Source organism: Myzus persicae, unplaced genomic scaffold (genome assembly GCF_001856785.1).
Source record: "Myzus persicae strain clone G006 unplaced genomic scaffold, MPER_G0061.0, whole genome shotgun sequence".
Taxonomy (NCBI): Eukaryota; Metazoa; Arthropoda; class Insecta; order Hemiptera; family Aphididae; genus Myzus; species Myzus persicae.
The window spans coordinates 783479-797862 of record NW_019100691.1 but is presented as its reverse complement, the minus strand read 5'-3'; the positions used below and the strand labels follow the sequence as shown (position 1 = coordinate 797862).

Genomic DNA, 14384 nt, shown 5'->3' with positions numbered 1-14384 from the left:
TGACACACAGTTGATTAAAACCTGCTAGCGTTGTGTGCCGTATGGAATGTAATATAAATATATTACAGGTGTGCCGCACACGCGTCACTGCAGTGTGCACGCACCGGAAACAAGGGTTTATAACGAATAACGATACAGTCTTTGCCTCGATGGCGTACGACCCATAACATCCCATACAACATAATAATGTACCCCTATATTGTGTGTGAATCTAACATGATATATATTATAAATCATGTCCGCGTTATATTGATGTATTGACGAAGTTTTCGCCGACCTTTGAAAAGAAAAATAACGTCTGCATCTCCTTTGAACCCATTTAATAACGAACTGCAGCTGAGTTTATCGGTACAATCACCATATTATTATGATGCATAATATTAAGTTATTACAATATAATATATCATAATATAACATTGCGGATGGTGAGGTTTTTTTCCTTTTTGTTTTAGAGCGTTATCGTGTGCATCGACAAATACGACATTGCCATTGTGTGCCGTTCACGCACGCGGTCGAAACTTCCGCGTAACTGCGACGGTATAATAATAAGTAATAACGATAACGACAACCCCGTTTGGAGTATAATGTATTATTATTGTCGTATACCTCCTACACGCGTATACATATTATAAGAGTAATATTAATATTATGTCGCCTGAGCTAGCTGTGCCCGCGTCTACGGCCACTACGGTAATAACAATAATTATTAATCGACGGCGATGGCCGAGGCGGTCGTATCACCGCCGCCCGTCGAAACGTCGTCATTAACGCCGCCGCCACCGACGTCGCGCGCGTTATATAGTTTTCAGTTTATACGAGCGCGCGCGTGACGTTTACAACACCGTACCGTAACAGCCACCACTTCGCCGCCCCTACCAACGCAGCTAACCACCCACCCGACCTACGCTACCGCCGCATACACATGCAAACACACGCACACACAAACACACTCGCACGTATAATTTATACATGTATAATAGCTGCTGAAGGTTTTCGCCACGCGTACACATTATATTATATATATACCCGACACGAAAGGGGTCTTGGCGATTTTACCCCTCACCCCCGTGACGATGGCGATCTGGAGAGGAGGGATGGTCATATTATATTAAGCGCGCACGCGGTGCGGTGGAGCAGCGGAGCGGCCATTGTGCCCACCCGTGCTCTGGCGGCGACGGTGGGTTTCCCCTCGTGTACGTGCTTGTGTGCTTGTGTGCGTGTGTGTGCGGCGTGCACATCGATCGGCGAGGAGGGTATATATAAACGCGCGCGTGGTGCCGCAGCGGTGTGGCGTTAGCCCCGGGAACGCGTTCCGGAAACGATTCCCCTCTCTTGTTTTTGATATACATAACATATACATAATACACACACACATATATATATACTTATAATACATTATGTATATATACGTGCAACCTTCCCGTCTCGACCACTCTCGTCGCCGCTGACGACGACGCTGTGGCGGAGGCAGCACCTCCCTGAAATTAGATTCGAAACGCCGCCACTGCCACCACTCTCAGTCCTACCGTTAAACCGTGTGTATACTTAGGATACCAGGACACCGGAAAATGGGTTCGGGCGTGAGGTTAGTATGTCTATGTGTGTGTGTTGAGGGACGTGAAGGAGCAACTCAAACGTGTGTCCCCAGGCGTGATTCGGGCTGGTGAACGAACGAGACCGTCATCGGCTCTGCGTTTTTATCTTTTTGCGTATTATTATGCACCAAACGACACGTAATGGGCACGAGAAGAGAGCAGGTTTGGGATGCGGTTGATGCATACGTTTATACAGAAAAAGGAGACGATATTCGCTCAAACTAGGTCACTGCATTATGAGCGCCGGACGAGTGGTAGTCGTCGTATAATATAATGTACGAACTCCGTATTCTGGTGACCCAAAAACAAAAAAATCTAAGTCGCTCCATTTACGTTTCTCATATTTTAATATTACATCTCATACTCTTATTATATTAAATACGTATACACGTAATACTATCATGTTCGTTCAAACTGCTCGTGTCGTGTGCGTCCGTTTTTTGTTAAAACAATACGATAAACACTCGCGACTCGTGCGCGTCGGTCGCATGTGTGCGCAGCGGTGCAGTCCTTTCCCCTCCATCCGCGACCGCCGTTTTGCGAAACAACAAGAGAGTTTCGACGTTTCCGCCATGCCACCGCCCGCGCACCAGATTAACCGCGAACGCGATCGGCAGCAATAAAAATGTCTCGCTACGTTACATTATAATATTATGGTACCATCGTGTTATTTGGGTCAGCCGTTTTCGATTCGTTCGCGTGTTCGAGCTTTTCTGTTATTATTTTTAACGTTATACACGCCGTATACGGTACAACACCATCGCCTGAATTATTATTATCGTGTGCGCGACTTCGTACGACATCCCCGTGCGCGTTGTAACAATATAATATTTTGTACACTATTTCGTGTCTCGTTTAAATGTGGACGGGCGGGGTTCAGATGTACTTTTCGTAGCACACAGAATAGGCAAATGCAAAATTATAGCAAAACAACGCCGCGAATAGACCGTTACGGATAATACCGCGTGGCAGACAACACTAATGTGAACCGTGTCCGTGAATAATGTTTTAAACGCGGTGTATAATTCATTAATTATACGCGTCGAAAAACAAACACTAATTATTATGCATAGATATACTTTTATAATTGTCTTTATACAAGGATATAATAAATTAATATATATTATATTATGGCGATGTACACACGGTGCGTAAGACGCTTATTTTTTCCAGCAACAAACAGGGACGTCTCTTCGGGACAAACAGTCTTGAAATTTGTTCGGGTACACTGTCGACTGTCCGATATTTTCTTTCATGCACACGTGGCACATTGATAATATTATTATTTATTGTATATATATATATATGTTGACAATAACAGTTTATGGTTTAAACATAATAATATTATGTATTACGACTTACCACGTAAAATTATTTATACTTTATAATATATACTCAGTGATTGTGTATATTATATGACAATACAAATACAAAATAATCCACCAATAAATAATAAGGATACTAAAGAAAATACATCGTGTGTCCCGAACAAGGTTGTTATGTTTCGTTTAGAAACCAACGACTGTTCGCCAATTATACGCGTAGTCGGACTGGGATCCAGTTGGCATGCTTTTAGGACAAAAAAAATATAAATTAAATATCGGCCCTAAACAAAAGCACATTTTGCCAAGTTTCAAATTTGTTAAAATATGTTTTTATTTTTTTTATCGAGTAATTTAAAACATAATAGTTCGATCCATCTTAAAATGTATTATGTAAGATGGCAATTTTTATTTTTACCAATACTTCACCAATGTTTTGACTAAACATCTATATATGCATCAAATCTATAATAATATATTGTTTCGTTATTTAATCTATTTACATTATTTTGACGATTGCCATTTTACCCTGATATATCTAGTATATCTGCATTCTGTTTTTATGTTTAAACTGCGCAAACACCGTTTTATTCAAATTGTGGACATAACTATCTTTCAGTTTTAAATTTATTGATATAGGGATGAACACTTAATTTATTTTGGCCTAGTCCGCCCTTACCCTCATTCGTCGCATTCGTGTCATTTGAGGGCAATCAAAACATAAAGACATAACAATATTTTTATAATTTTGAGGAAATATAATAAACATTTTTGTGTAATGTGTAGATACCTAATACTCTGTTTGTACAGTGTAATCGCCCGTTGAAATGCCAACGTCACTGCCGACCTCGGCTGCCCGCTCGTTCGTAACACTATACATATAAGCGGCTGCCGAAGATTAACGGCTTAGTTGATCGATGAGCAATTTATGTTACATAACATGTACCATTTTCCTCGACGGCTATGTACGCGTCATTCGCACCCATAATAGTACACATTGGTACAATGTGCGGGCTATGCGTGTGTGATCGATACACTTGGTTTTCGCGCCAATTATTTTCACCGATAAGTATAATATGATTGCTAAGCCCTGGTTGACAGCATTACGGCGGTCTCGCAGATCCACACTAGACTCTCCGATGTAATATAATTATAATAATAATAAATAATGTAATTAAGGTGTTTCCGCTTGTCGGGGTCAGTTGAACGGACGATGATAATATCATTAATTTATAACGTATAATAAAAATAACAATATGTATATTTAATATTATGTGTAAATAATAAAATATTAATTATTTTCACCGCACGAGAAAAATGTCGATCTCTATAGCATCACCAACAACCCATCCTCTACCACAAACACTCGAATCCACGGTTGTGCGATCATGTGTTTATAATATAGTAGGTATTATCCCAATATAGTGCCATCCCCGTGTGCTATATTGTACTGTAGTATTTATATCAGAATCAGTTCCGTTCCATTGGAGGTATATATGGTGGGGGGACATAATTTAAGGGAGAAATAATACTTGTTTTACATTTTATACCTACGAGATTATAATATAATAGACATTTTTCGGCGGTGTTTTAATTTTTCACACTATTGGATACCTACCTGTAAACATAAATTATAATTTTAATATATTTACATGGCAATTGTCCATAAGTGCAAACAATTGTAGTTTCCAGTTTTATAACCTAATTTTCCAATTTTGAACCAAGGTTGTCCGAGACTACGAACAAATTTAAATAACAATTGCCAATAGACAAAGTAACTATCAAAAATCCAAGTTAGTGTTAAATTGTATTAATCATAGTTAAGTATTCATAGTTATTTAAAATACCATAACATGCATCATAACATATATTACGATTTATAATTTATTAATTATTATTACTTATATACTATAAACATGGGCAGTGCTACATGAACCGATCAATTTTGTTTTTAAAACAGAAAAACACAGTAGGTTTTTGAACATTTGATATGTTTGTCGAGTGTCAATTTGAAGCTGAAAAGTTAGTTAGCAACTAAAATGCTTTATGCATTTTGAACTTTTTATCCCATTGTTAAAGTACAAAAGCCCAAACCAATTTGCGCTCTCGGATACCACCGTAAAATGTATTTAGTAATTATTATAGTCGAGTTTGAGTCTTATGTGTAGAACCGTAGAATGTATGTCATGCGTGTGACGTGTATAATGTATAACAATATGTGATGAGTATAAAACAAACAAACAAAACTAACAAATAGAACGGGCACGTTGTTCCGAGTACAGCTACCCACAGCTGCAGGCGTACTGCTGTGACGAGCGTGTATACGGTTTTAAAGGCCTTCGATCGATCGATCGTCGTGTGTTGTTATGTCCTTCGTCGCCGTCAAGGAAAAACTGGGAAAAAATTCCGTCGCCGTCAAGCAGTCCTCCTACACAGCAGTATACACGATATGTATAAAAACGAAGCGATTTTCCGCTACCACTGCGTTTGCATATTATTATTATTATTATTATTGTTATATAATATTACATAATGTGTGTAGAACACTTGCGAACGCTATGCACATATACGTATTATTATTATACACTGCTGTAGATTTACAATTGTACAGGTTTTACACGTACGCCGTACGCTACCTACTACCTGGTATCACATTACCTGAAGCGCGCGCGCGCACGATGTCGACTTTTATCCGTTCGAATTGATTATAATATCGTTTGCAAAAACAGGCGTGTGACCGGCCAGTGCCCGTTGCTCGTTTTATGCGACGTTTAACGATTTCCACTCGAAAATGACATTATAATGCAAGTAGGTTGTATTTAAAACGAGTAGTATACACGCGTCGCGTTATCCACGCGGTGCCGGAATAAAATTCACCTGCGCTTCCGCGAATACAATCGCAATGTGCATATATTGTTCGAAATATTATGAGTCGAGAGGAATTAATATTCGATTTTCGTTATTTTGCCTTTTTCGGTACTACCAGTCTCTTTTTAAATTGTATTTCGCTCTACTCGTACCCGGGTCTTTGGCCGTCGCTCACTGCAGCAGTCCTGCATGTCCCTCACTGCCGCTGCAGATCTGGGAGGGATACCGATCGCGTTTCTCTCATTTATTGCACGCTCATCGTCTTATAAACTCATAAACTTGTACATTTTATTGTAATGATAGTATGCGTGCCTTGTTATCCGGACGGACGACGCCCTTACAGTAATAATACGCTTGATGTGCCCGACGCATTAATGACAAATTATTTAGGGAATGTCAAGGCAGAAAATACGACGACTTTTGGTCGACTTAAATTAAATCCATCCGAACGATTCTTATTTTTAAAAGTACCCCTGTGAAATTATAATAATACAAAATAAGCTATGCTTGTCCATTTCTTACAGCCGTCCTACTAAAATCGAATTCACCTCGTCCACGTGCTTTCGTATTAATAGTTTTTAATAACAGATGTATATTTTTATTCGGTTGTGTTATAAAAATGTAAAATTTCCGTTTGCGCCATAGCGTTTGGTATCTATCATATCGCCGCATGTGTTTTAATATAACAAAATAATTTCCATCTCTTTGCGACAATAATAATTGTTATGGAACCGTAATTTGACTCCAGCCTTGACCCTAATTATCGGTTGTTAGTAGAGAAAAAACGTGTTCGCGCGAAAATAACGTTTTTTCAGTCAGTTGTTCCGCGACTGAATAATTTCCAGTTTTCGACCAACCGATAATTTCTATTATATAAAAATTAATTATGTACAGTAACTATACGTTATTTTAAACATAAGTTTATATTTTATCTTGTCAAGTGGCCCTGCCTTCCCATTTCGACTGTAAATGATCTTAAATTAATTAGCTAACTATCAAACTTACTTAATATTATTAATAATAAATAGATTGCAAATGTTTTCTTAAAAAAAAAAAGTTCTATATAATATTATAAACTTAATAACGTTAAAAAAAATATAATATTATATAAAATTATTATTTCGTGCTATACATTATGTATAATTATTATTTATTAATTAGTAGGTAATAACTGATGTTTATTTTGATTTTTAGGTTATGTGAAGTTGTTTCATAGAACATAGAACAGTTTCCTCTGCACGGATACTCCATTACCATACATCAAAGGTAAAGATTTTAAACATGTCCTTTCACGTAAAAAACCTAAAAAAAAATACGATTTCCCAATTCAATAATTTTTTTAATCTGAATAGTATTATCGTGAATTAAGATTGTTTTTGAAAAATATTTGTATCAACGTTCGATTAAATGTATGTGGTGCTTATTTAGATAATACTTATAATATACACGAGTACACGACCTTATGACCAGTTGTAACTACGTTAAGTCGACCGTGCGATGACGGATAAGATGTAAAAAAATACGAATACGTCTTGTTGAGTATTATCTTTGAGTGCACTACCCGATTGTATCGTAATAATGACTGATGAGCATTGGCTGTTTCTATTGCACAAACCGCACTTCCATTGTCGTTTGTTTTCCGTACAAAACATTCGCGGCGTCGTCGCGGTCGCGTTCGACTCGATAAATTCTAATTTATAAGTTATTACAATAATTTATAATATAAGGTATTATTATTATTATTTTTTTTTTCTTTTTTTTTTTTTTTTTTTTTTTTTTTTTATTTTTTCTTTCGTTTTTTTTTTTTGTTTTTTTTTTTTATTTTTTTTTTTTTTTTTTATCTTTTTTATACCGGTAACAGTAATAATAATAACGGCGTAGTTTCTGTTCCGTATTTGCAAATCGTAGAGTGAAGACACTAAGATAATTATACATCATGTCGCGCACATAATATTATATAATATTGACTTCTATAATACTACATATTTTATACTTCAATTACTGCGTATTCGTTGCATTCAGAGTTCTTAATCTAGTTTAGTACAGAAATCTGTGAATATTATGCACATCGTAGTATAAATAATGTGTAATAATAATAATAATAGTAATAAGATTTATAAAATATACATCCGAGTACACAATAATAACAGTGTACACATATTACACGCTCGGCCGCCGTTTGTCGTATATTAATTCGTATTAGTTTGATATATTTATTGGTTTCGTAATAATACGATGACAACGACGGCGACGTCTCTCGCCAAGGTTAATACAAAACCTCGATCTTGTGTAAATCATTCTTTCACCTCGCACGTGACGCGAACGTATACGGTCGTCGTCGCGCAGTCGCCCGTAAAGATGACCGCGATTGCTCGTTTTCCATCCCCCCTCACCGCTTACCGCACCACGCATCGTTCTTCGCCAAGCGATTCGCGCGCCTGCTGCCGTCCGACGACGAGGTAATAATAACACAATAACAATTATTATTTTCGTTGTATAAAATAACACGTACTTTTTATTTTTATAATATTCAGTGATGTTCCATCAAAGTGTTTTGAAAGTATACCGACCAGCTGAGTGTCTGATACTCTGACTGTAATGGATATCTTAATCCATGTACTAAATGTATACGAATCGATGAATCTCTTTAAAATTAAAATTTTAATCTTTTATTGAGTCCTCCAAAGAAATCAGATAATTGTTATTTTGTTCTATTATTTCCACCGCAGTCGCGTTTTGTACCAAAATTGCGTTAAAGATTCGAACTTTACCACCAGTTCAGTCTGAAGAACCGACAAAGCAGGTAGCTCGATTTAAAATTGAGATGTTATTTTAATTCGTGTGTGGAGCAAAATAAAATAACCGCTTGATAATGAAAATATACGCAATAAAACCGTCGCCGTTGTTACGACACTGTTTAAATACGCAATTCATACTGGCGTGTGATATAAATATAATACCTAATAATAATTTAGTAGTTCTTACTATTAAGACGTATTTAGTGTATATCTAGTAGTACGCGTGTACTAGTGGGTCGGATTTCATATTATTATTAATTATTATAATAGAATGTAGCTCGTCCACTTCCTAAAAACAATAAATTCTCGTTGGTTTCAAATCGATTGCACTACGGTCTACAAGAACTGCGTGAAATACGCTCGAAAGTAAACGCAGACTGCTGCCGGTCGCGCGCGGTCGTCGTTATTTGGTGACAATGATCAACCACGGTTATGGTCAGGTGGCAGGTCGCAGGTGCGGCGGAATATTTCGCATAGATACTGTTGTAGTTCAGTAATCAGTAGTATACTTGTTCTCAGTGGCGTAATCTGATATTTTTAGGGCGGTGGATGTACTTGTATATATATTCAATTGGGAGGGCGGGGATTTCGGTCGGAGTTTATCAAACAAACATTACATTACAACGTATAATATTGTGATTCAAAAATGTCCCACTAACCGTAGTTTCAATACTATCCTTGATTACAAGACTTCTTTATAACGTTGAAAGTTATGACTTATGATGAGTTTATGACCAATAACCATGTGCATTAATCGATACAATTCATAATTAATCCTACAATATCACATCCGCCAGTCTATATATTTTATAATTAATGGCTGTTCGTCGGAAACGACATGATGTGATGTATCATTATCACAATAATTGTTGTTATTTGTATAGCGTTTTCACTGTCGTGGAGTATTTTTGAGTATTTTTGAAAGCGATGTCGATGACTAGTTTTCCGTTGCACACTTGTGATACTAATAATGCCATATTATTTTTATATACTGCATGCGTAGGTATTACACATATAATAATAATAACAAGTTATGACGATCTCGGCCGACGAACGGAAGAAGAATTTACGCCGCGCGGCCGTGTAAAAGTTGTTTTTTACCCATTCCGCGAAAGTGAAACTGTATAATATTATTGTAAACAGTACTACGACGACCGACCGGACCGACCCGCGTGCTAATATACGTAGTTCGTCCAGAATGTTTGGGAGCGTATAATAAAATATTCTCGAAACGAAACTATGGGATTTCTTCTATGTACATAATTTTTGGACGACATGTCATGGTATATGTTAGTATCCATACCCAGGTTTTACGTGTACCGCGTTGTTGGTTATATTACATTATAAACGATTTCGTTGAGTGCGTTTGCGGTGTCGTGGTCGTCGATTATCGGAATCGTGTCATTCCGGTTCCAACGGGCAACAAGTGTCATTGCCATGTATAATAATAATATATCGTTATTTACCACTTACCTCAGATACATATTTTTATTTATTTAATTGGTTAATTGTGTCAACGTCTTAATGTTTTTAAAATGTTATAATATGGCAAATACTTATATACGGACCATGGTCAATATACATATTATTAACTCTAAATTGTATGATTCATTTTGAATATTGAAAGAGAAATTTGCTTGTATGATGTCTAGTTGATCCTCGTGGTATTTTGGAAATATTTTTGATAAGCTATTTTACAACATTCACACACTGGGCATTCTCTCTAAATTCTTCAACTGCACTTTTTATTTCATTTAAATGAGTGCAAAAATATTCTGCAGCTGTAAGCCATGTACCCCAACGAGTAGTGATTAGTTTAGGTGGATTTGGAATACCCGGACATTTCTCTTTTAAAATAGCCATCCGTTTTGGACATTTAAAAAATGTTTATTTCATATCGGCAATCAGACCATCGACTTTTGAGAAATGTGCACGCACTTCTTCACACATATTATGGAGGGCATGAGCAAAGCATGTCACTGCAGGCAAAGCTTTTGGATACAATGCTTGAATACTGCAGTGGCCACAATTTTTTCAAGCTGTTTGATTTTTGGCATCATTCTAATAATATATTGTCGTGGTGGTTAAGGTTATTGTTTGCGATTCAGTTTCGATTAAATGCTTAGCTTACACAGCGGTATACAGTGCACAATTCACCGCAATTACACAGATATTGACTATATTGCACAATTAAGTCAATACTGACAGTTCTAGTATTATATTTTTTTCTTCATGAATATCAAAGTCTAAAGATACAAAATAATATTATGTACAATGTATTCTTAGATGGCGATTTGCTTGTTTTTCCTTGATACTCATTAGTCTGATTCAAATGTAACAAATAATAAACCAGATATCAACCATTTGAATTTGTTTTACTTAGTAATTAAAAGTTTATAAACGTGAGTCGATGAAATCTTTGAATAATTCATAGAAATGAACAAGGAAAAAATTGTTCGACTTAACTGTAGTCTGTTCAAGTAGTTTTCATTTGTGTATGCTCGTATATTATATATAGTACAGTACCTAAACTATTGGCTTCCAGTTATCAGCATCAAGTATAAATTCTTAAATCCTGTTCCATTATAAAATAATGTCAAAATACAATTACCATTCTGAACTAGTTATATCTCTGCGAAAAAAACCTTCTTTGCATAGACACCCATAACAGATATCAACCTGTTGGCAATATTTTTGATAAAAGCTATGAAACTATTTTCGGATCACGGCTTGTGTACCATAATGTTAAACTATCATTTTAAACGGTACATACTCGGTAATTTAATAATGTATACAGAATAAAATTCTGTAGCGTGTTAACAGTAAGCCGTTGTCGGACAATCGATATAATAATGTCGTATTTTTTAAAGTAATAATACTTTAAATGCTGACAGCTAGGACATTGTGGAACGTGAGAAAAGATTCGCAAGTTGTGGAACTTGTGAACTTTTCTATGAAAAGAAGCACTAGAATCAGTCTCGTTTAAAATATAAGAGTGGCGTGGTAAAGTTTTTCGTGGTTATAACAATAATTCCATTTCCAGAATGAAGAAACTAATGTATTTTACACTTGGTCAATAAACACATAAAGATAAAGGAAATGCGTACTATTTAATATTACGATATTCGCGTTCACGCGTTTCACCGTCTATAACACTGTATAAGAGACTCGGTTAAATTTGTCGAGCGAGTGAGTTGCATTTATACTGCGATGTACGAGGTAGGTACAATTATTAAACAAATATAATATATCAACCTCGAATCTTGTCTGTTATAATAATAATTATATTAATTTCGTTTTAAAATGAATTTAAATTATTTATATTCTTCCAACGAAGTTATTGTACCCAGAACCGTTAAGTGTAATATATTACATTAATGGAATATATGGACGCCGAACGACGAACGTCCATAATAATATCATTATTGTATCCTTTATGAACTATATTACACACGCAAACACAGCAATTACAATTTTCCAACACTAATATAATTTTAATAATAATATGGTGTCACCCTGTAATAGTCAATACATCCTAGTATATACGAATAATAATGAAATCAGCAAATATAATTATTCCAATAACTCATCTCTATCTATATTGTAATATAATATATTATAGTTTACAGTCTACACCATCGTGTGTAATAATGAACTCCCTAGCATTTTCCGACGTCGTCGGTTCACGGCATATTGTAATCTATACACGCAACATCTCAAAGGACAAAGGCCGCACAAAGTTTTAGGGAAAAAAATCTGTATACTTATTACTTGCTCCAACGCTGGTCTTGGAATGAATCGGTTTCACCGCCCCAGCACTGTTAATATAACAGCAAAATTTTTCTTTGAACAACTAACGCCTCACGTTTATTATTATTATTATATTATGCTCTATTAAAATCGAAACGCGGGGACGACGTGGGCGATCGATGATGATGGTGTATGTGTGCGTCGGGGGAGGGGATATTCTCGTATTCACGACGGCGATAAGAATAACGCCTCGGCGAGAGGGGAAAAATGCGTTTTCCTCACTAAGCGTCAGATTATGATTTTCGTCTCACCACCCTACTGCTACAGTGACATTAGTTACACCCTACATATAAATTAAACTATAGAATTGACTAACATAAATGTAAACGAACTCAATCGACAATTTTCGAATCCGTCCAAATTATTATATGTATTCTTAAACTGATACACAGTAGTCAGTTCGAAATTCGCAAGGAACACGAGCGTGTAGTTGTTAACAGTCATCTTCCAATAAACAGGAAAGTACTAATTAAATTAAAATAATAATACATTTAGAATTGTAATGTGTCTTCATATTGATAAAAACCTTTTTCAATAGTGCTCAAGCCCTCCAGCTACGGAAAACGTATCCTATGATATAAAACATAAAAATACTTAGCTGGATAACTAATATCGTTATTATAAGTCCCCACTCCTGACAGCGTTATAAGCGCTACGTCAATAATATTGTGATAAAGATTGTTGTTGTAAGTAATTTATTTTATGATATAATAATATAGGTCTATACATGCACACGTACGTACCGCCCAACCGCCTGGACATGAATTGGACACTTGTCTTGTGTACGTTGCCGCATTGGTGTTATTATTAACACATACGATTATTATTATTAATATTGATATTGATATGAATAATAATAATAATATTTACCGGGTGAACCACTGCGTTTTCGCATAAATATGACAATAAATTAATTGTGGCATCTTTGTTTATTTTATTGGAGTATAAAATATGATATTTTAGTATTGTAGGAATTATACGATCAAACAGGTCGATAAATATTTATAAATTACGTCGATGCTAAATGCGTAAATAAGCATCGCGCTCGTATCTCGTAAAATAATTTGAGTTTAATATACTGGTATCTTGTATTTTTGGATAGCAGAGTATGATTTAGAATATATACGTGTATATAATATATAGGTTTAGGGTATAATGTAATATCTTGGCCGGTCCCGCGTATATATTATACGTATATATTAGGAACGTTATATTGTATGGCAATAATAACAATAATATTACAGTCGCGTAATGCGTTCGTATAAACGGCGCGGCAACCTAGTCGTTACGGTCGGTATTCCCCTCTCGTCGCGCGCCCACCGTTCTATCGCTCTATACACGTGGCATCAGCGGCAGTGGTTTCTATAATATCACCCGGCAATAGGCCGCCGCCGCCGTCGACGAACACCACCACCACCTACTCGTCCACTTCAACCACCTCCGTTACATCCTCCTCCAGCTGCACCTCCCCGACGTCGCCGTACCGGTAGGGACGAATGTCGAATGCCGTCGCCGCCGCTCGTCGGGTTTTTATATATATTTTTTTCTCTCCTCTCGTAAAGAAACACTTTCTCCGAATTATGCGCCGCGTACCGCACCGGTCGTAACGCGTCGGTGGCGGGGTGCGGGGCGAAGCGCGCTGCTTTCACCCGAAAAACCCACTGCACGCAGCCAGCCGCCGCCGTTCTCTTTGGCGCGAGCGAGACTTGCGTCTACCCTGCTCTTCCCCACCACCCGACCGACGACGCCGTTCTCCTTTTATACTCTCCTTATAACTTTACGGCGTATACGTGTGTTAACGGGCGAATAAATTACAAACTCTGTACCTGCGTCGTCGTCGTGGAGAAAAAATAAAGTTTCCCATTATAATTACACCGCCCGTACGCGCGTATACGCGAAAAAGATGGGAACAATTTCCGCTCGGAAATATTATCGCGAGTTAGGTTTTTATTTTCATTTTTACCAGCGAGGGATTTCTCTTTCGATGCGTT

General features: G+C 36.7%; 1 protein-coding gene across 2 annotated transcripts in view; it reads left to right on the top strand.

Annotated features, from left to right (window-relative positions):
- The window catches only part of LOC111041448 (putative RNA exonuclease pqe-1), a 140812-nt gene that overhangs the window by 32667 nt on the left and 93761 nt on the right, over positions 1-14384 (top strand). For both annotated transcript variants that reach the window (XM_022325737.1, XM_022325724.1), the window contains exon 3: positions 6980-7051. The gene's annotated coding sequence lies outside the window, so the exon portion shown is untranslated. The remainder of the gene's footprint in view (positions 1-6979; positions 7052-14384) is intronic.